At 36.8% G+C, this 20,613-nt stretch overlaps 1 pseudogene; it reads left to right on the top strand.

Annotated features, from left to right (window-relative positions):
• The window catches only part of LOC119513981, a 59,751-nt pseudogene extending 41,733 nt beyond the window's left edge, over positions 1-18,018 (top strand).
• Positions 18,019-20,613: the final 2,595 nt, after the last annotated feature.

Raw genomic sequence — 20,613 nt, 5'->3', positions numbered from 1 at the left:
AGATGTCTAGAATCCGACTACCAGAGGTTCCAAGTCAAGGATCTGAGGTGGGTCTAAGGAGTTTGTAAACAGAACACCCCACCCCACCTTATCCCCATGTCTGTGATGAAGGTGGCTCTGGAACCACACTGTGAAAAATACTGACAGGATCAAAGCTGGTTACTCACCAGGTGTTGAAACACTAGATTTGCTCTTCATCTTCTTAGAGAATTCATACCTGGTTTTGAAGACTAAGGGCATTGTTACTTTCTATCATTTGTTTTATGACAGCCCCTACTATCAAGCTAGAATCAGATAGTCTTTGCTCTGTGCCCCCATCACCACCCTTTAATATGCTTCCATCAGTGCACCTTGAACATTTCCTTCATGTACATGTCTACTGTAAAACCTTGAGGACTGAACCCTTCTTCTTTGTATTTGAACCACTTAGAATTGTACATGGCAGATAATAGTCACTAAGCTGATTGCATGACAGGAATGGATGCACACATTAAATTTAAAAACAGAAAGCTGTTTCCTTGTGTAGTCTACCTAGGGACGGATTCCCTAGTCTTTTAATTTCTTGTTTGGAGAGCAATGTTTGCAACTTGCCTATACTTTAAGGCAATCAGTTGATTTTAATTTGTCATTATTAGCTCATAGTGCCAATTTATATTTTCATTCACTTAAGTAGATTGAATTAGTTATACCTTTTGCAAATATAAATAGAAAAACTTGTCCAATAGTATATTGGAAGTCATGATAATCACCTTTTCTTCAAACTAATTCTTAATAAAATCACAGGTAAACCTCTGGCCTCATCAAAGGAAACAACCTTAGCCATAAATTTTTAAGGATGTCTTTATTTATTTATTTATTTATTTATTTATTTATTTATGTAATTGTATTTGTATTGCAAATATATTTTTATATGTAATCCATAAGTAATTTTATTGAAATTGTACTGAAATATATTCACATACCATACAATCATCCAAAGTACACAGCAGTTGTTCAGTTTCATCATATAGTTGTGCATTCAATTCCACAATTTTTGAACATTTTCATTACTCCAAAAAATAAAAATGAAAGTAAGAATAAAAATAAAAGAGAACGAGAGATTGGAGGATCTAAGACGGCAGCATAGAGAGGGGTGGAAGCTAAGTAGTCCCCCTGGAACAACTAAAAAAAACCAGAAACAACTAGTAAATAATCCAGAATAACTGCAGGAGGACAAACATGACCTTCCACTCATCATACACCAACCTGAATTGGGAGGAATGCCTGAGATCACAGCATAAAATCTGTAAGTAAAAACTGCAGATCCAAATTGGGAGACCCCTCCCCCACAGCCCAAGCTACAAAGCCTCGTGGAGCCAGAGAGAAGCTTTCTCCCAGCGAGCAAATATAGCTCAGCTGAGCTCCAACTGGGATTTTAATTAGCAAGTGTGAACTGCTCACTACGAGGTACGAATCCCCAACAAGTAGACAGAGGCTTTGGGTAATGACTGACCTTGGAGAGCAGGAGGGTCGCCTCAGACTAGCTCTGTTCCTCAGTGGAGAAAGCCTCAGCCATTTTCAGTTCCTAGTTCTGTGACCCAGACAAGGGTATAGCACTGGCAGAGAGAGACCATTGAAATGCTAATGACCTCCCCCTAGAGGGTCTATCTTCTCTAAGAGGAAAGGGGTGGGGCCCAGCTCTACTACCTGCCTCTCATTCAGAACTTACACCAGTCAAGAATTATAGGCTAACAGGCGCCACCTGCTGGGCAGAAAAGTACAGTGACTGGAGGCATCAGAGAGTGTACCAATTTTCTAAGACACACCCTCAGGGAAACCAGATACTGAATATTTCTTTCTTCTGGGATCTGAGCCCATTCTGGTCTGGGGAGGCCTGATTGGGGTAACCAAGGAAACCATGCTTAGACAACAGAAAACTACAACCTACACCAAGAAAAATGATGTTATGGCCCAGTCAGGGGAACAAACTTGCACTTCAACTGTGATGCTGGAATTGAAACAACTAATAATAAGTTAATTCAAAAAGTTTAGGGAAGATATGGTGAAAGAGCTGAACCATATAATGAAAACATAGGATGCATATAAGGTAGAAATTGAAAGTTCAAAAAACCAACTGGCAGAATCTATGGAAATGAAAGGCACAACACAAGAGATGAAAGACACAATGGAAACATACAACAGCAGATCTCAAGAGGCAGAAGAAAACACTTGGGAACTGGAGAACAAAGCACCTGAAAACCTACACACAAAAGAACAGATAGAGAAAAGAATGGAAAAATATGAGCAATGTCTCCAGGAACTTAAAGACAAAATGGAAAGCAAGAACTTACATGTCATTGGTGTCCCAGAAGGAGAAGAGAGGGGAAAAGGGGCAGAAGCAATAATAGAGGAAATAATCAATGAAAATTTCCCATCTCTTATGAAAGACATAAAATTACATATCCAAGAAGCGCAGCGTACCCCAAACAGAATAGATCTGAATAAGCCTACGCCAAGATACTTAATAATCAGATTATCAAACATCAAAGATAAAGAGAGAATCCTGAAAGCAGCAAGAGAGAAGTGATCTATCACATATAAAGGTAGCTTGATAAGACTATGTGTGGATTTCTCAATAGAAACCATGGAGGCAAGAAGGAAGTGGGGTGATATATTTAAGATACTGAAAGAGAAAAGCCACCAAACAAGAATCCTATATCTGGCAAAACTATCCTTCAGATATGAGGAAAAGCTTAAAATATTCTCTGACAGAAAATGACAGAGTTTGTGAACAAGATACCTGCTCTACAGGAAACACTAAAGGAAGCACAGCAAACAAAGGAAAAGACAGGAGTGGAGGTTTGGAAAACAATGTTGGGAGATAGTAGCACAGCAATGTAAGTACACTGAACAAAGATGACTGTGAATATGATTGAAAGAGGAAAGCTGGGATCATGTGGGACACCAGAACACAAGACGAACGATAAAGACTGGGACTGTGTAACTCAGGGAAACCTAGGGTACTCAATGATTGTAATAAAAGGTACAAGTATGTTTTTACATGAGGTAGAACAAATGAATGTCAACATTGCAAGGTGTTAAAAATAGGGTGAGATTGGGGGGAAAATACAATCAATGCAAACTAGAGGCTAGAATTGCCAGAAACATTGTACTATGCTTCCTTTAATGTAACAAAAGCAATATATCAAAGCTAAATGCATATGGGGGAGTGGAGAATTGGGGAAGGGTATGGGACTCCTGGCATTGGTGATGTTGTCTCTTTATTCTACTTTAGGTTAATGCTATCTTTCCTTTGTCACCTAGCTATCAAGTTTTTGTTTGTTTGTTTTTCTCTCTTTCTCTTGCCTTTTTCTTTTGCCTCTCTGCCTTCTTTGACTCTTCCTCCATCTTTGTGGAAGAAATGTCCTTATATAGAGAGTGACGATGGTGCTCAATACATAAATACGTGACTATATGGGGAACCAACGATTGTTTACTTAGGATGGAATGTATAGTGTTTGAACAAAACCATCTTAAAAGAAATGGGTTGATGAAGAAACCTTGAGGGCACTATATCGAGTGAAATAAGACAGACACATAAAGGCAAATATTGCAGGGTCTCACTGATATGAACTAATTATAATATGTAAACTCATAGACATGAAATATAAGTTACCAGGATATAAAAATGAGGCTAAAGAATGGGGAGCGGTTGCTTATTATGAGCAGAATATTCACCTAAGGTGAACTTGAATATTTGGAAATGGACAGAGGTGATGTTAGCATGTAATGAGAATAACTAACAGTGCTAAAAGATGTGTGAAAGTGGTGGAAAGGGTAAGCTCAGAGTCATACATGTCACCAGAAGGAAAGTTGGAGGTTAAAAGATGGAATGTATAAAACAGTGAATCTTGTGGTGGACAATGTCTGTGATTAACTATACAAATATTAGCAATCTCTCTCATGAACTAGAACAACTGTATGACACTATAACTAGAAGTTAACAATAGAGAGGCATATAGTGAAAAAATATATACCTATTGAAAACTGTATAGTACAGTTAGTAGTATTTTAACATTCTTTCATCAACAGTAACAAAAGTACTATAACAAAACTATGAATCAATAATGGAGGGGGTGTGTGGTTAGGGGTATGGGAGGATCTGAGTTTCCTTTCTTTTTGTCTTCATTTCTTTTCTGGAGTAGTAAAAATGTTCTAAAAATTGAAAAAAAGTAATTGTGTTGATGGATGCATAGCTGTCTGGTGGTGCCGTGGGCAATTGATTGTACACTTTGCATCTTTGGATAGCTGTATGGTATCTGAACAATCTCAATAAAATACACACACACACACACACACACACACACACACACACACACACATATATATATAAAAAGATATAATGCATTTCCATGCCCCCCCCCCCAAAAAAAAGCTATTGCATTAAACAATTAGCTTCAATGTAGTTATTTTAGGTTACTTGGTTTTTCTTATACCTTTGATTATTGTGTGTTAATTTTCTTGGGGTATGTTAGGAACATGTTGGAAGAAAAGCAGTTATTTTAGGTTATTTGTTTTTCTTAATCCTTTGCTTTGTTTTGTTTTAAATGTTTTTTTGTTGTTGTTTTAATTTTTTGATAAATAGTTATAAAAATTGCATTAAAAAAAGTGAAAGAGAACACTCAAAGCATGCCATATCCCTCCTCCTCCATCATTTACTTTTTAAAATTTTTTTAAAATTGAAATATATTCACATACCATACAATCATCCAAAGTATACAATAATTGTTCACAGTATCATCATATAGTTGTGCATTCATCACCACAAATCAATTTTTGAACATTTTCATTACTCCAAAAAATAAAAATAAAAATAAAAATAGAAGTAAAAAGAACACTCGAAACATCCCATACCTCCCTCCTCCATATTACTCATTAACCTTTGTGCCAGTTTGAATGTATTGTGTCCCCCAAATGCCATTATCTTTGTGGTCTTGTGGGACAGATGTTTTGGTGCTGGTTAGATTTGCTTGGAATGTGCCCCACCCAGCTGTGGGTGGTGACTTTGGTGGGATACTCCCATGGAAGTGTGACCCCACCCATTCAGGGTGGGCCTTGATCACTGGAGCCATATAAAACATGCTGACTCAAAGAGACTGAACGGAGTGCAGCTGTGAGTGACGTTTTGAAGAGGAGCAAGCTTGCTAGAGAGGAATGTCCTGGGGGAAAGCCATTTTGAAACCAGAACTTTGGAGCAGACGCCAGCCACATGCCTTCCCAGCTAACAGAGGTTTTCCAGATGCCATTGGCCATCCTCCAGTGAAGGTACCCGATTACTGATGTGTTACCTTGGACACTTTATGGCCTTAAGACTGTAACTGTGTAGCCAAATAAACCCCCTTTTTATAAAAGCCAATCCATCTCTGGTGTTTTGCATTCCGCAGCATTAGCAAACTAGAACAACCTTTTTCCTCATTTTTCTACTCATTTGTCCATACCCTGGGTAAAGGGAGTGTGAGCCATAAGGTTTTCACAATCACATGGTCACACCATATAAGCTATATAGTTATACAATTGCCTTCAAGAATCAAGGATACTGGATTGCAGTTCTACAGAATAGTTAGAAGGAATAGTTTCTAATAGTTTCTAATAGTTTCCTTCTAATTATTCTAATAAAATAAAAACTAAGAAAAGATATCTATATAATGCATAAGAGTTGCCTCCAGAATGACCTCTTGACTCCATTTGAAATCTCTCAGCCACTGAAACTTTATTTTGTTTCAATTCTCTTCCCCCTTTTGGTCCAGAAGTCTTTCTCTATCACACAATGCAGGGTCCAGGCTCATCCCTGGGAGTCATGTTTCACATCACGAGGGAGATTTATATCCTTGAGAGTCATGTCCCATGTAGGGGGGGAGGGCAGTGAGTTTACCTGCAAGTGGGCTTAGAGAGATTGGCCACATCTGAGCAACAAAAGAGGCCCTCTGTTGGTGATTCTTAGGCACAATTATGAGTAGGCTTAGCCTCTCCCTTGCAGTAACAAGCTTCATAAGGGCAAGTCCTAAGATCGAGGGCTCAACCTACTAAGCTGGTGGTCCCCAATGCTTGCAAGAATTTCAGGAATTCCCCAGCTAGGGAAGTTTAATATTTCCACAGTCCCTAAAAGGGGACTTTGCAAATCCTTTTTATTTTCTGCCCAGATTACTCTGGGTTATATCAGGGCTTCCTGCTAACCTGTAGAAACCAACAAGGACTCACTCCCTAGTTAATTATGGAATTTGAGTAATTTAATACAAGTTAAATTATATAGTGTGCTACAGAAAATATAGGTTTTGTACCATATAACCATCTCTTCCTTTGGACTCACACAGAAGCCAAAGTTTTAAAACATGGTTAATATCATCCTCTACCTTTGGTCTGATCTACCCCAATCTCAACCAAGTCCATTTTGTTCATATCTCCTTTTCAGCCTCTTTAATAGTTGACTCATGGGCTGATGCTGACACTCACAGTTGCCGAACTCTGACTCTTGGTCCCAGGTGCCATACAGATACCCGAAGCTCCAGGGACTGACCACATCACAAACAAACAGCTCAGAATCTCAACATTTAGAAATAACTGTTGCAACTCATGAATAAATGTGACTGCTGAAGGGCTTACAATCTAGGAACTTTTACATAAGCCCTACCCTTATAACCCATCCTCCCAGATTCAAGTCTCAGAGTTTACACATTGTTATTAGTCGATATTAGTGAGGCATTATAATGTTTGTCTTTTCATTTCTTGCTTATTTCACTCAACCTACTGTCCTCATAGTCCATTCACTTCACTGCATACCTCACAACTTCATTCCTTCTTGCTGCTCCCACATGCAAAAACATTCTTATATTTGTACATTCCATCACACTCATTGACCACTCTAGGTTTCACCAATTTATACAGTCCCAGTCTTCATCTTCTATCCTTCCTCCTGGTATCACACAGACCTCCAACCCTCCTCCCCAATCATATTCACAGTCATCTTTTTTCAGTGCATTTACAACATTGTGCTACCATCACACAGCACCATGCTCTCCATTTCTAGATCTACACAGCCAATCTTCTAGAATATTCTATACTCCTTTAACATCAAATGCCTGATCTCTACCCTCTTTCTATCTCCTGATATCTTCATTTCTATACTCTTCTCCAAACCTCTGTCTCCTGCCTTTCCTATCTATCTGTAGCACTCCCTTTAGTATTTCCTGTAGAGGAGGTCTCCTGTTCAAGAACTGTCTCAGTGTCTATCTGTAAATATTTTTAAATATCCCTCATTTTTGAAGGGCAGTTTTACTGGATATAGGATTCTTGGTTGGCAGTTTTTTTTCTCTTTCAGTATCTTGAATATGTCATACCATTGACTTCTCACCTCCGTGGTTTCTGCTGAGAGATCTGCACTTAGTATTATTGAGCTTCCCTTGTATGAGATGGGTTGCTTTTTCTTGCTGCTTTCAGAATTCTCTCTTTGTCTTTGACATTTGACAATCTTGTTAGTAAGTGTCTTGGAGTAGGTCTATTTAGATCAATTCTGTTTGGGGAAGGCTGTGCTTCTTGGACCTTAATTTTATGTCTTACATAAGAGTTGGGAAATTTTCATTGATTATTTCCTCTATTATTCCTTCTGCCATTTTCCCCTTCTCTTTTCCTTCTGGGACACCTATAACATGTGTATTCATGTGCTTCATGTTGTCATTCAGTTCCCTGAGCCCCTGCTCATATTTTTCCATTCTTTTCCCTATCTGTTCCTTTGTGTGCAAGATTTCAGGTGTCCAGTCCTCCATCTCATTGATCCTTTCTTCTGCCTCTCTGAGTCTGCTGTTTTATGTCTCCATTGTGTTTTTCATCTCTTCCATTGTGCCTTTCATTCCCATAAGTTCTGCCATTTGTTTTTTCAAGCTTACAAATTTTTCCTCATGAACACCCAGTGTCTTCTGTATATCCCTCATCTCTTTTGTCACATTCTCTCTCACCCCATTGGTTTGATTTAAAAGATGTTTGAACATCTATAAGTAGTTGTTTCAACTCCTGGATCTCAGTTGAAATGCTAGTTTCTTCCTTTGACTGGGCCATATCTTCCCATTTCCTAGTGTAGCTCATGATTTTTTGCTGGTGTCTAGGCATCTGGTTTTCTTTATTGGTTTATTCTGTAGGTTGTTTTCTCTCTTTTGCCTAAGGTTTTCTTGTTGGTTGGTGTTGATCTCTATCTTTTCTTTTTTCTCTCTGGCCAGTTTTCAGATTGGCTCTCCCCCCTGCCAGTCTTCTCCCCAAATCAGGCACCCACCATGGCCTGCCATAGGGATGGGAGGTAGGCACTGGGCACCCAGCAAGTTCACTGTGTGTGGTAATCAAATCTGCTGGCTTCCAGTGGTGCCCTATTTTCCACCAGCTAGAAAGACCTGGGTTTGTTTTTGGGCCCTGCTTTAATAGTTGCGTCTTCCCTATTTCTCAGCCAAAACAAGGCTGGGTCTCCATACAGGGCATGTAGACCAGGTCCTGTGCTCCTAAGAGTCTGAAGCCTCTTTTAATAAGTATTTTTCCCCTTTGCACTTTCTGTACTGTCCAGTGGATGGTGCTGTTCAGTAACTTAATCATCCTCAGAGGCTTGTTTGCCTCAGATCACAGGCTTTTATGGCCCAGCCAGGTTGAAAGTGTGAGATTCCTATGCCCTCCCTTTGCTGGCTAAAATTTGGCTGGACATGGGGCCCCACCTATGGCAAAGCACTCCCCCAGCTGACCCAGCACTCAAGCCACCCCAAAGGGAAGGAAATGGCCACTGGCTGCTTCTTCCCTTAAGGATCTTCAAACAGTGAGGGTATTTTTCACTGCTGTAAGATTTTAAAATCTGTGTCTCTGGTGGGAGGGTTCCAGTCTGCTGTTTCTGTGCCTTTCCTGCATGGAGACAAAGTAAGGGGGAGGTGAGATGATTGGCTTGTCTGAAATGGAAAATTCCTACCTGATATTTCTTCTCTTTCTTCAATTAGGCATTTGTAGGGTCTTTCTCTAGTCTATATCCTCCTCCAGAATTTCAAACAACTCAGAATTATCATTTTTTTTGTTGAATCTTTGGAGAGAAGTTTTCAGTAGCTGTTCATGTCATCATGTTGATGATGTCACCTTTAAGGATGTTTTTAAATTGAAAAGAAGTAGCACCAGAGAACCAAGTCCTATTTGGGTATAAAGTGTGAGTTAAAAAAATGCATAAAATGTGGTTCTAAAATAACATATTTTTATCAGTTAATAGATATTCTCAGTGTGTAAATGGTTACAATTTATCTTTTTGCTATGCATTCATTAACCAAATATGATCCTCCCCTGAATATGTGATGTGTGACTGATAATTTTCTGTGACCCTAAAATGATAACTTTATGCATGTGTGTGTATTTTAGTTTACTTTGTAACAGCATCCTGAAAATTAGATATTTTATACCTAAAAGTGTATAATGATGTTTTTGAAGTTTATTGGCCTGTCAAATTTTAGAGGTCTCAAAATGTTTTCTTCCCAGTACTAAGGCAGGCACATTTTGAAGATATATTAACTGTTTTTTTTTTTTAATTTAATAGATTTTATTTTGAAATAAATTCAATCTTACAGGAAGAGTTGCAAAAACAGTACAAACCCCATACATAGAACTCCATCATACCCCGACCCCCTCCCCTGATACCCTGATCCACCACCTTTAACATCTTGTCACACCATCATTTCTTTCTTTCCCTCCCTCTCTCCCTCCCTCCCTCCCTATCTGTCATCCATCTATTGCTCTGTCCTCTGAACATATGTGAGCAAGCTGCACATATCTTTGAACAAACAATATAATTCACACATACCTTTCCCATGGACAAGAACATTCTTTTATGCAATCTCATTAAGCGCAGCTAAGAAGTTGAAGAAATTCAACATTGATACAAAGCTTACATTCTATATTTCCTTTGTGTGTGTGTGTGTGTGTGTCCTATCTGTGTCCCTTTGAGCTTCCTGTCCTCCATCCTCAGATCCCATCCAGGATCATCCTTGGCATTTAATTGTCATTTATTTAGACTTTTTTTTTTTTTTATTGTGGAAACATATATATTGCCTAAATCTTCCCATTCCACCCCCTCCCTAGCATTCCATTAGTGGGATTAATCACATTTAGAATGTTGCAATGTTATCACCTTCCCATCATCCATTTCTAGAAGTTTCCCTTCACCCCAAACAGAAACCCTACTCTCATTTCTTAACTCCCGATTGCCCCTTCCCCCACTTCTCATAACCCCTACTCTACTTTTCATCTCTATGGTCATATTCTCTGATACTTTCTTTGTGTTTACCATGGGGCTTAAATTTAACATCTTAAATCTATAACAATCTTGTTTTTCTTTGATACCAACTTAACTTCAACATGACACATAAACTATGTTCCTATACTCCATTATTCCTCCACCTTTATTTAGTTCTTGTAAAAAATTACATATTTTACATTGAGTCCAAAACCACTGATTTATCATTACAGTTTATGTATTTTAGATCCTGCAGGAAGTAAATAGTGGAGTTATAAATAAAAAATGCAGTAGTATTGGTATTTATATTTACCATGTGATCTTTACTGGAAATCTTTATTTCTTCATGTGGTTTCAGTCAATTGTTTAGTGTTCCTTCCTTTCAGCCTGCTCAACTCCCTTTAGCATTTCTTATAGGACTGATTACTGGTGATGAAGCCTCTCAGCTTTTGATTATCCAGGAATGTTTTTATCTCCCCCTCATTTTTATCCTCCAGGTGTTTGTGAATTCTTCAAGTCTCTGATGGTTATTGACTTCTATTTGTATTTCACTGTGGTCAGAGAATGTGCCTTGAACAAATTCACTTCTTTTTTTTTTTTTTTTAATTTATTGAGGCTTGTTTTTATGCCCCAGCATATGGTCCATTCTGGAGAAAGATCCATGATCACTAGAGAAGCATGTGTGTCCCAGTGACCTGGGATGTAATATTCTATATATGTCTGTTAAAATTTTCTATCTCTCTCTCTCCTTTCTTTGTTTCTCTGTCAGTAGGGCTCCCTTTAGTATCTGAAGTAGGGCAGGTCTTTTATTAGCAAAATCTCTCAGCATTTGTTTGTCTGTGAAAAATTTAAGCTCTCCCTCAAATTTGATGGAGAGTTGTGCTGGATAAAGTATTCTTGGTTGGAAATTTTTCTCTCTCAGAATTTTAAATATGTCATGCCACTGCCTTCTTGCCTCCATGGTGGCCGCTGAGTAGTCACTACTTAGTCTTATGTTGTTTTCTTTGTATGTGGTGAATTGCTTTTCTCTTGCTGCTTTCAGAACTTGCTCCTTCTCTTCAGTATTTGACAGTCTGATCAGAATATGTCTTGGAGTGGGTTTATTTGGATTTATTCTATTTGGAGTTTGCTGGGCATTTATGCTTTGTGTATTTACATTGTGTAGAAGGTTTGGGAAGTTTTCACCAACAATTCCTTTGAATACTCTTTCTAAACCTTTACCCTTCTCTTCCTCTTCTGGGACACCAATGAGTCTTAAATTTGGATGTTTTATTTTATCTATCCTATCCCTGAGATCCATTTTGATTTTTTTTTTTATTTTTTCCCCATTCCTTCTTTTTTCTTTAATTTTCTGTTCTGTGGTCCTCGAGGAGGCTGAGTTGTTGTTCAGCTTCCTCCAATCTTGTATTATGAGTATCCAGAGTCTTTTTAATTTGGCCTACAGTTTCTTTAATTTCCATAAGATCTTCTATTTTTTACCTACTCTTGGATTTTCCTCTTTATGCTCTTCTAGGGTCTTCTTTATATCTTTTATATCCTGTGCCATGCTCTTCTTCATGTCCTTTATATCTTGAGCAATGCTCTTGTTGCCTGTCTGTAATTCTTTGATTAATTGTGCCAAGTACTGTGTGTCTTCTGATCTTTTGATTTGGGTGTTTTGGTTTGGGTTCTCCATATCATTTGGTTTTATCATATGCTTTAATATTTTCTGTTGTTTTTGGCCTCTTGGCATTTGCTTTACTTGATCCCTAATTTGACAGAACTGCAGCTTGGTGGTGTACACTTTCTCTAACTAACCAGCAAACAGTGTCCACGAATCACCTATTCTCCTCAAGTCAGTTTTCCCTCACTTTGTCTTTGTGGTGTGTAAGGGTCTGATTCTTGTGGGGTCCAATTGGTGCACCACGTTTGGGTGTGTTGCTGGTGCTGTCTGCCCTGAATGTGGGGTGTGTGTCTGGGTAGTTAGGCAGGCAGGGCAGCTTTAATAATCAAACCTCCCAGGTGTTCCTGGAGATTTAAGGCTGTTCTCTGGCACTGACCCACAAGTCCCTGGCACTGGCATAGGGTCCCTGGGATTTCCGAGTGGTTCCCCCCTCCCAGCTGTGCTCTTCCAGAGCCTCTGCTGAGGAAAGGCTGTGCCATATCACAGGTGCACACCAGCCCGCCAGGGAAGCCCTGGGTCCCTGGGCCATGCAGGGGCACTCCCAGCCCACTTCATAGATGGTTGAATGGGAAGCGTTAACTTCCCCCTTTTTGCACAGCTCCGCCCTCCCAGCTCCGGGACATCAGCCATGGGTGTATTAAAAGGCCACTGTCCACAGCTGATATTGTGGTTTGTGTGTAGTGCTGTTGAAAGATTCCCCATCACACTGGGTTTCTTGTCATGGCTCTGGGCTGTGGGTCTGGCCCCAGGCAGGAGCATCCCCCACCTGCTGGGGAGATGGCTACAAGGAATGCGGTTTTTTTCCTCCTTTTGGCTCCTCTCTGCTCCTCTGGTCTCAAGACAATCAGCAGCGGGTGTGGGAAGTGGTGTCCTCCATGAGAGACACTGAGGCGTTAGCCCAGCTCGCTTCCACTGTGCTTCACTGCATAGCTCTCCCTGTCACATCTGCAGCCACTCCCGGGCTTTTTTTTTAAAGAACTAGTCCGTCTCCAAATGCCAGCCCACCATTTCCCCACACCGCAGCATGGCCATGGGACTTTCAGCTGACTCACTCACTTGTTTCAGAATGCAGGCTCCTGGTGTCACCAAATGCACATTCCCTGTGGATTTAGCAGATGTTGTCTGGCTGGTGCATCACTGGCAGTGGTGTTCTGGGTCACTTTCCGGCTTTTATCTAGTATTTTTCATGGAGGTGTTTTTTGCCCTGTCTCACCTAGCTGCCATCTTTGGTTCTCCCATATTAACTCTGTTTTGATTTCTTTTGCTTGACCTAAACCTTGTAGACTCAAAATTCCAAAGTTGGAAAGATCCTTGTAAATTATCTAGTCCTATTGACCAAGCTACTTAATGACTCAGAAAGAATTAGAATCCAAAACTTCAGACTCAAATCTAAGGACTTTTTTGCGACCAATGTTTGTATTTGTGTATTTTTTTTTAGATGACCACACTTCAAGATGAAAAGAATTCACTGGTTTCTGAGAATGAGATGATGAATGAAAAACTTGACCAGTTGGATGGATCTTTTGATGATCCAAATACAATGATTGTAAAAAAGTATTTTCATACATAATTACAACTAGAGCAATTACAGGAAGAAATCTTCAGGTATCATTCTCAGTACAAGTCATTTTATGGAGTTCTGTCTATTAAACTGGTAGCTCAAAAACCATAATATCAATAACTATTAAGCATTACTAAACATGTATGGGATACTGTTAAGCTACTAAAGATACCAAATAATATAAGAAGTTGTTCTTGCCCTCACAGGACTTATAATCCAGTTAGGTGAGTGGATGCCATATAAAAGGAAAACATTTCTAAACAGCATGTAATAACAGACAAATGAGGACTACAGAAGAGAACAAAAGGAGTTCATAAAAGGGATTGATTGCTGAAGCCAGCAGGGGTGGGTGGGGGAATGGAGAGGATAGACAGTTTTTTACATAGGACAGAAAACCTGAAAATAAATGGAAAAAATGTAAATATGAAGTTAAAGAGAATCTTTTCACTTTAATTTTATATATATATTTTAAAAAGTGAATGTACACATTCTTACCTTTAGAACATATTGTCTCCAGAATGCTTACCACTGAGCTTTTCACCATAGGACCTTGAGGGTAGATACTCTAATTGTGCTGTACATATCTTGTTCCTTTATTTTGATATAGTTTTAAACCTATAAAAAAAGTTACAATAATAATACAAGGAATCCTTTATACCCTTTACTCAGAATCAACAATTATTTTACTTTTTGCCCCATTTACATTATCATTCTATGAACATAGTCAAATAGATATGCATACATATTTTTCCAATCCACTTGAGAGTAAGTTGGAGACATGCTCTTTTATCCCATATACTTCAGTGCGTATTTCCTATGAACATTCTCTTACATAATCATAGTAGAATGATCATTGATACAATACTATTTAACCCACAGATCATATTCACATTCTATCAGCTGTCTCAATGTCTTGTATAGTGGTTTTTTTTCCTGGTCCAGAATCCATTCCAGCATGATGCATTGCATTTAGTAATGGATTCTTATTCAATGATTATAAATCAATTACTATCATCATTTATTTTTATGCTCAAATTGTCCCAGATTGGCCCTTATGTCCTTTCAATATTTTGGCTTCATTCTTTGAGCATGTTCTTACTTTCTGGCTCAACAAAATGTTCCAGACTCATCTCATCCTTTACTTTTCCCAACTCTAAGGCAGCCATTTCTCCAAAGAATTTTGGTTTCTTTTACTTGGAGAATGTTATTTATAAACAAAGATCCATACTCCAAATGTGCTTTTTTTTAATCACTGCTTGTGGACCACCGTGTGGGCATAGCTAGAAAAGACACTCACACAGGTTCACACTTGCCCATATATACAAGTATGTATCTTTCACATACTTGTACATACATGTTTATTTTTAATCTAGAAAGGAGCCACAAATTCATTAAATGGACTAACCAGATTTACACCATAGGATTCATTCTAGTCATCTCCATTTCTGTATTGTAACTTCCTTCTCCAATAGAGAAAAACCTGGCTTCCATATACCTCAATATTCATTTGCTCAAGCCCAAAGTGTACAGAAAGTCGTTTCAGAATTGCTAACCCATACCTTTGTAAAAAGCAGCCTATTGCTAGAGTTCAGTATGTTTACAGTTTTCTTTTTTTATTTACAAGATAACACATATAGTGGAATGCATAACTACTGAGTAGAATTTGATGTATTTTGTCAAATGCATACATTTGTGTAATTCACTCTTAACAATATGTGGATCACTACAAAAAATCGCTTCCTGCCTCTTCCCACCCAATCTCCTCCACCCCTAATTTCTGATTTTTTTTTTCACCATAAGTTATTTTTCTTTGATCTAGAACATTATATAAATAGGATAATGCAGTATGAAATCTGGAGCCTGGCTTCTTTTGCTCAGAATTTTTGAAAAGATTCATCCATGTTAATGAATGTATCAGTAATTCAGTCTTTTCTATTGCTGAGTGGTATTCAATTATATAAAATTATACCACATTATACCATATTTTGGCTGTCTATTTTCCTTTAGGTAGACAATTTGACTGTTTTCAGTTTGGGGCTAGTACAAATAAAGCTGGTATGAACACTGGAGCACAAGATTTTTTGCGAACTTAATTTTTCATATCTCTTGGCAGTTACATAGGAGTAATATTGCTTGGTCATATTGTAGGTCCGTGTTTAATTTTTAAAAGACACTGACAAATCATTTTTCAGAGTGGTCTTACCATTTTACATTCCTATCAACAGTGTTTGAGAGTTCTAGCTGTTCCAACTACATGCCAAAATTTGGTCTCTGTGCTTTTAATTTTAGCCATTCCAGTTGATGTGCAGTGGTATCTAATTGTGGGTGTGTAGTGGCATCTAATTGAGACTTTAATTTGTATTTTCCTGATAATTAATGTGTTGAGTTTTCATGTGCTTATTGACCATTCATGTCTCTTACTTTGTGAGTATTTTCACTTTGCATTGTTTACCTATTTTTATATCCTATTTTAATATTGGGTAGTCTTTATATTATTGAGTTGGAGGTTTTTCTTTTTTTAATTATATATATATATATATGTATATATATATATATATATATATGAATATATGATACAGGTTCTTTGTCAGGTACAGAAGAGTAAATATTTCTCCCATTCTGTGACTTGTGTTTTCATTTTTTAAATGGTGTCTTACAGAGAGAAAAAGTTGTTAATTTAGATGAAGTCAAATTTATAAGTGTTTTTAAAGTTAGTGCTTTTTGTTTTCTGCCGAAGAAATATTAGCTTATTCCTAGGTCATGAAAATATTCTCTAAATTTTTCTTCTAAAATCTTCATGGTTTTATCTTTAATATTTAGGCATACATGCCATCTTGAATTAATTTTTTTTCAAATGGCATGAGGTGTGGGTATTATTATTATTATTAGCATCTGGTTGTTCAAACCCCTGCTGTTTAAAGGACTTTTAGCTTATCCCATTGAATTACAAATTAACCATATAACTCTAGGTGTTTTTCAGGGCTTTGAATTCTGTTCCATCAATCATTTTGTCTGCCTTTATGCCAACAGGATACTATTTTGATTACTATAAACTTAGAGCAAATCTTGATTACTGTAGATAGTGTAAGTCTTCCAACTTTGTTCTTTCTTTTCAAAATTGGTTTTGGTTATTCTTAGCCCTTTGCATTTCCACATAAAATTGAGAATCAGCTAAATAATTTCTACAAAAAACATTTTAGGATTGGATTTGGAATATGTATATCTAAATCTTAACTGTATTGGGTTTTCATATCTATGAACATGGTCTCTGAGTTATTCAAGACTTTCCTCCCAGCAGTGCTTTATTGTTTCCATTGTAGAGGTCTTCTATTAATTTTATTCCCAAGTATTTTATGCTTTTGTTGCTATTACAAATGCAATTTTAAAAGTATTATCCAAAAGTTTTCTTCTAATATATAAGTGTACAATAGATTCTTGTATATTAGTATTGTATTTTGCAAAGTTTCATAATTTACCTACTAATTCTAGTACTTGTGTGTTTTTTTTTCATAGAAAAGCCTAAGGAATGACAGCCATCTCAAATATTAATAGAATTTTACTCCCTTTCAGATGAATTCATCCTTGCATAAATATAAAGTTTCTCTATTTATGTTTTATAATACTTTTGTCTTCAAATCTATTTTTCTTTATATTAATATAGTTACTACAGCTTTCTGTCATTTACTTTCAATTTATCTCTGTCTTTAAACTTAAAATATGTCTTGTGGTTTGTGTGTATTTCAGCCTTGCTTTTTTTTTTTAATCCAGTCTGATTATTTGTCTTCTAATTGGCATAGTCTGTCCAGTTCCCTTTGATATAATTGTTGATATGGTTGTATTTAGATATGTCTTTTTGCTCCTTGTTTTTCATTTGCCCTGTCTGTTCTTTCATTCCTTTGTTTTTTCTTCCCTGCTTTCTTTGGGTTAATCAAATAAATTTTTAATATTTGGTTTTCATTACTGTATTGTCGTTTTACTTTTTGATATTGCTCTAGAGTTTGAAGTATTCATCCTTAATTCATCAGTCTACTTAGAGTTATTATCACTTTACATGCTATGTATAGCTTTGAGTAATTTTAATATGCTAAGTGCATTTTCTTCTCATCATCTGAAATAGAAATTTCTGTTAGAACTAGAGATAATACTAAGCACAGTGTTTCAGAAGTGAAAATGAAAATTCAAAACATTAAGTTTACTTCGTAAGTCTGTTTTAAAACCAACAGCCTGAAATTTTCTTACCCTTTAAGTGTTTCCTCTTTTGATTGTGGATTAAATTTTTTAAAAAAAGTTTGCCCTCCTAAGATCATAGCTCAGTAGGAAAAATAAATGATGGCAAGTACATAGTTGTTTTCTTTATGAAAGGCTCAAAGCTGCAAAGCTACAAAAGATGATTACCGTGTTCACTGTGAAAAGCAACTAATTGAATTTCAACATAGAAATAGTGAATTGACTAGTCTTGCTGAAGAAACAAGAGCTCTGAAAGATGAAGTAGATATACTTAGGTATGGTTATGTGTAAATATAATTATGTCACTTCTGAGTTACTACATAGTCAATTTTGGTATTCCATATTTTAATCAGGGTTTCTGGGAGTTATCACTGTGTCTTAAGTATTGATCAATTTTTATCTGGGATACTAGTTTAATTTCTTTCATGCTTGTTCATAGTTACTTCAGCTGAAGAATAATGTTCTATTCTTCCTAAGACAGTTTTTTTATTAGAACCCCTAAACCCGAAATGATACTTTTTTCCCTTAGAATTTTGTAATGGAGTAACCTGTAAATACATTTAGTTTGATGTTCCAGTACCCATTAGTATATTTTGTGAAGGTTTGTGTAAGGAAATGCATTCCCATAATTCATATTTTAGCTTTTGAGAAAATATAGTTAATTAGACATAAGTATACATAAATACTAGCATTTGTTTCAGGATGAATTGTGTTTGACAACATAACATTCATATTTAGCTTCTACATATGAAATGTTCCTCAAATGAACAGATTATCCATTTGACCTTCACATTTCATGTTTTTTTGTTCCTTAATTAGCTTTTTTTTTCAGTTTTAATACCCATTTGAAAACAAAATCTTTAGAGTCATTAATTTGCACCTGTATGTGATATTGAAGTGACTTCATTCTTACATTTATTTTTGTTTTGTTCTTTTTTGCTCCAGCCCAGGTAGTCAAGTAAAACACAACTGTATAGGGAACTGTCTTGCTAGACAGTCATACTTATAAGTCCAATCATTGCTGGGGAAGGAGCTCTGCTCCCTGCAGTCTGTCTCAAGCTGACAGAGACTCTGCCTTCTCAAACCTGGGGTTCCCCAGTTCACTCGGCATTGCTGTCCAACCAGTAGATAAGAGAAGACAGCATGGATTGCATGGGAGGTGCCTAATGGGTCAGGCCTGGAAACAGCATAAATCACTTCCACTTCCATTCCACTGGGCAGAACTCAAGCCACACCCAGCAGCAGGGGAGAAAGGAAGAGATAGTGTGGCCTTGTTTGTTTAATTAATTAAATTATGAAAGAAAGGGAAATAGGCTTCATAAACATCCAGGAAGTCTCTGCCACACTTGAGTTTCTCTGAGTTATAAAAGTATAAATGCTTATAGTAGAAAATGTAAACTATAGAAAAGTTCTCATAAACAATTGATGTCACCATTTTGGTGTATTTTCTTGACAGTGCATTTTTTTCATTATGTAATTTTTCCATGATTTGTGAGATATATACATATATATGTATATAATTTGATTTTTTAACTTAAAATCACAAGCATTTCCTCATGTTGTACAAACATAACGTAATTAATAGTTATTGAATGTCTATTCTGTTAAGCACTGGGAATACAGCAGAGAATAAGACAGATGCTACCCTTATGGAACAGACTTAAATAATGGCTCTACAATATTCAAATGTGTGGGATATATCCTAGTTTATTTACTCATCAACATATTGTTGGCAATAGTTTCTTTCCATTTCTTTTTTCTTTTTCTGTTGCCAGAAAGAAGTTAAGGCTAAAGGGAACAGATTGATACAGAAAACTTACCCCTCTCTTTGGTTTATTATCTTAACCTTGTTTCCTAGAAATGGAATTACCAAGTTGAAGGATAAGAAAATTTTAGGAGGATTCTTCCTAAATGATATTCTAAAAGGATTATAATTAATTGGAGTAAACAATGACAATGAAAAGCATATTCTTGCCATCAAAGTATTATCATTTAGAAATCAGTTGCTTGTTTTGGCCAACATGACTTCTTTTTCGCCCTTATGTAATTGGGATGGGGGTAGGGGAGTCACCTGGGGTCGGAAAGGGCTGGTTAAAATTATAGCGCGTGTCCATTGTAGAAATCAGAAAATATAAAAACGTCACAGCCATACTTTACCACTTAGAGGTAACAGCATTGTAATTAAATTATGATTTAAAATATTGTCTGTCTTTGGTGTGAATTCCCTGAGGGCAGGCCCTCTGTGTCTTGTTCATGCTGTATCCCCATATGCCACAGTATCTACCACACAGTAGGCAACTCAGTGCATCGTTCATGAATGAATGAAGGAACCACAGTAATGTTTAGGTATATTGTATTCTATTCTTTTTTCATGGCCTAAATAAATATAGATGACATTTTGATATTTTCCTAATTCATTTTAAAATTTTAAACCTTTTTTAGTAGGTTTAGAATGACATTTTATGCATGTGCCTGTTATTGGAGAATTTGTAGTGTTTGCTTGTACTTTGTATCTGATGTTCCCTGACTGACTGCCACCCACATAGTTTAGCTGAGTCTCTTAATGGTATTCTGATAAAGCATCTCTTTTTAACCTAATTTTTAGTAATTTACATAAATGTGATTGAGTACCCTAAGATTTGCAGATAAAATCACCAACATCTATTATGTTTATCTTACGTTTTGGATTACACATAACTAGATAATGGGGTAAGAAAGATATTTGCTAAGAACTTTGTTTTTGTATGCTATTTTTATTTTGCCAAATCTACAAGTCCCCCTATAGTTACTGCATTCATTAAATTTTTTTAAAATATTCAAGCAGATAAATGTAGAATTATTGCAAGACCTCAGCACTCAAAGGTTGAAAGGGCTAAATAAATATTC

The sequence above is a fragment of the Choloepus didactylus genome, chromosome 2 (genome assembly GCF_015220235.1).
Source record: "Choloepus didactylus isolate mChoDid1 chromosome 2, mChoDid1.pri, whole genome shotgun sequence".
NCBI lineage: Eukaryota > Metazoa > Chordata > Mammalia > Pilosa > Megalonychidae > Choloepus > Choloepus didactylus.
This window is presented reverse-complemented; position numbering and strand designations above follow the sequence as displayed.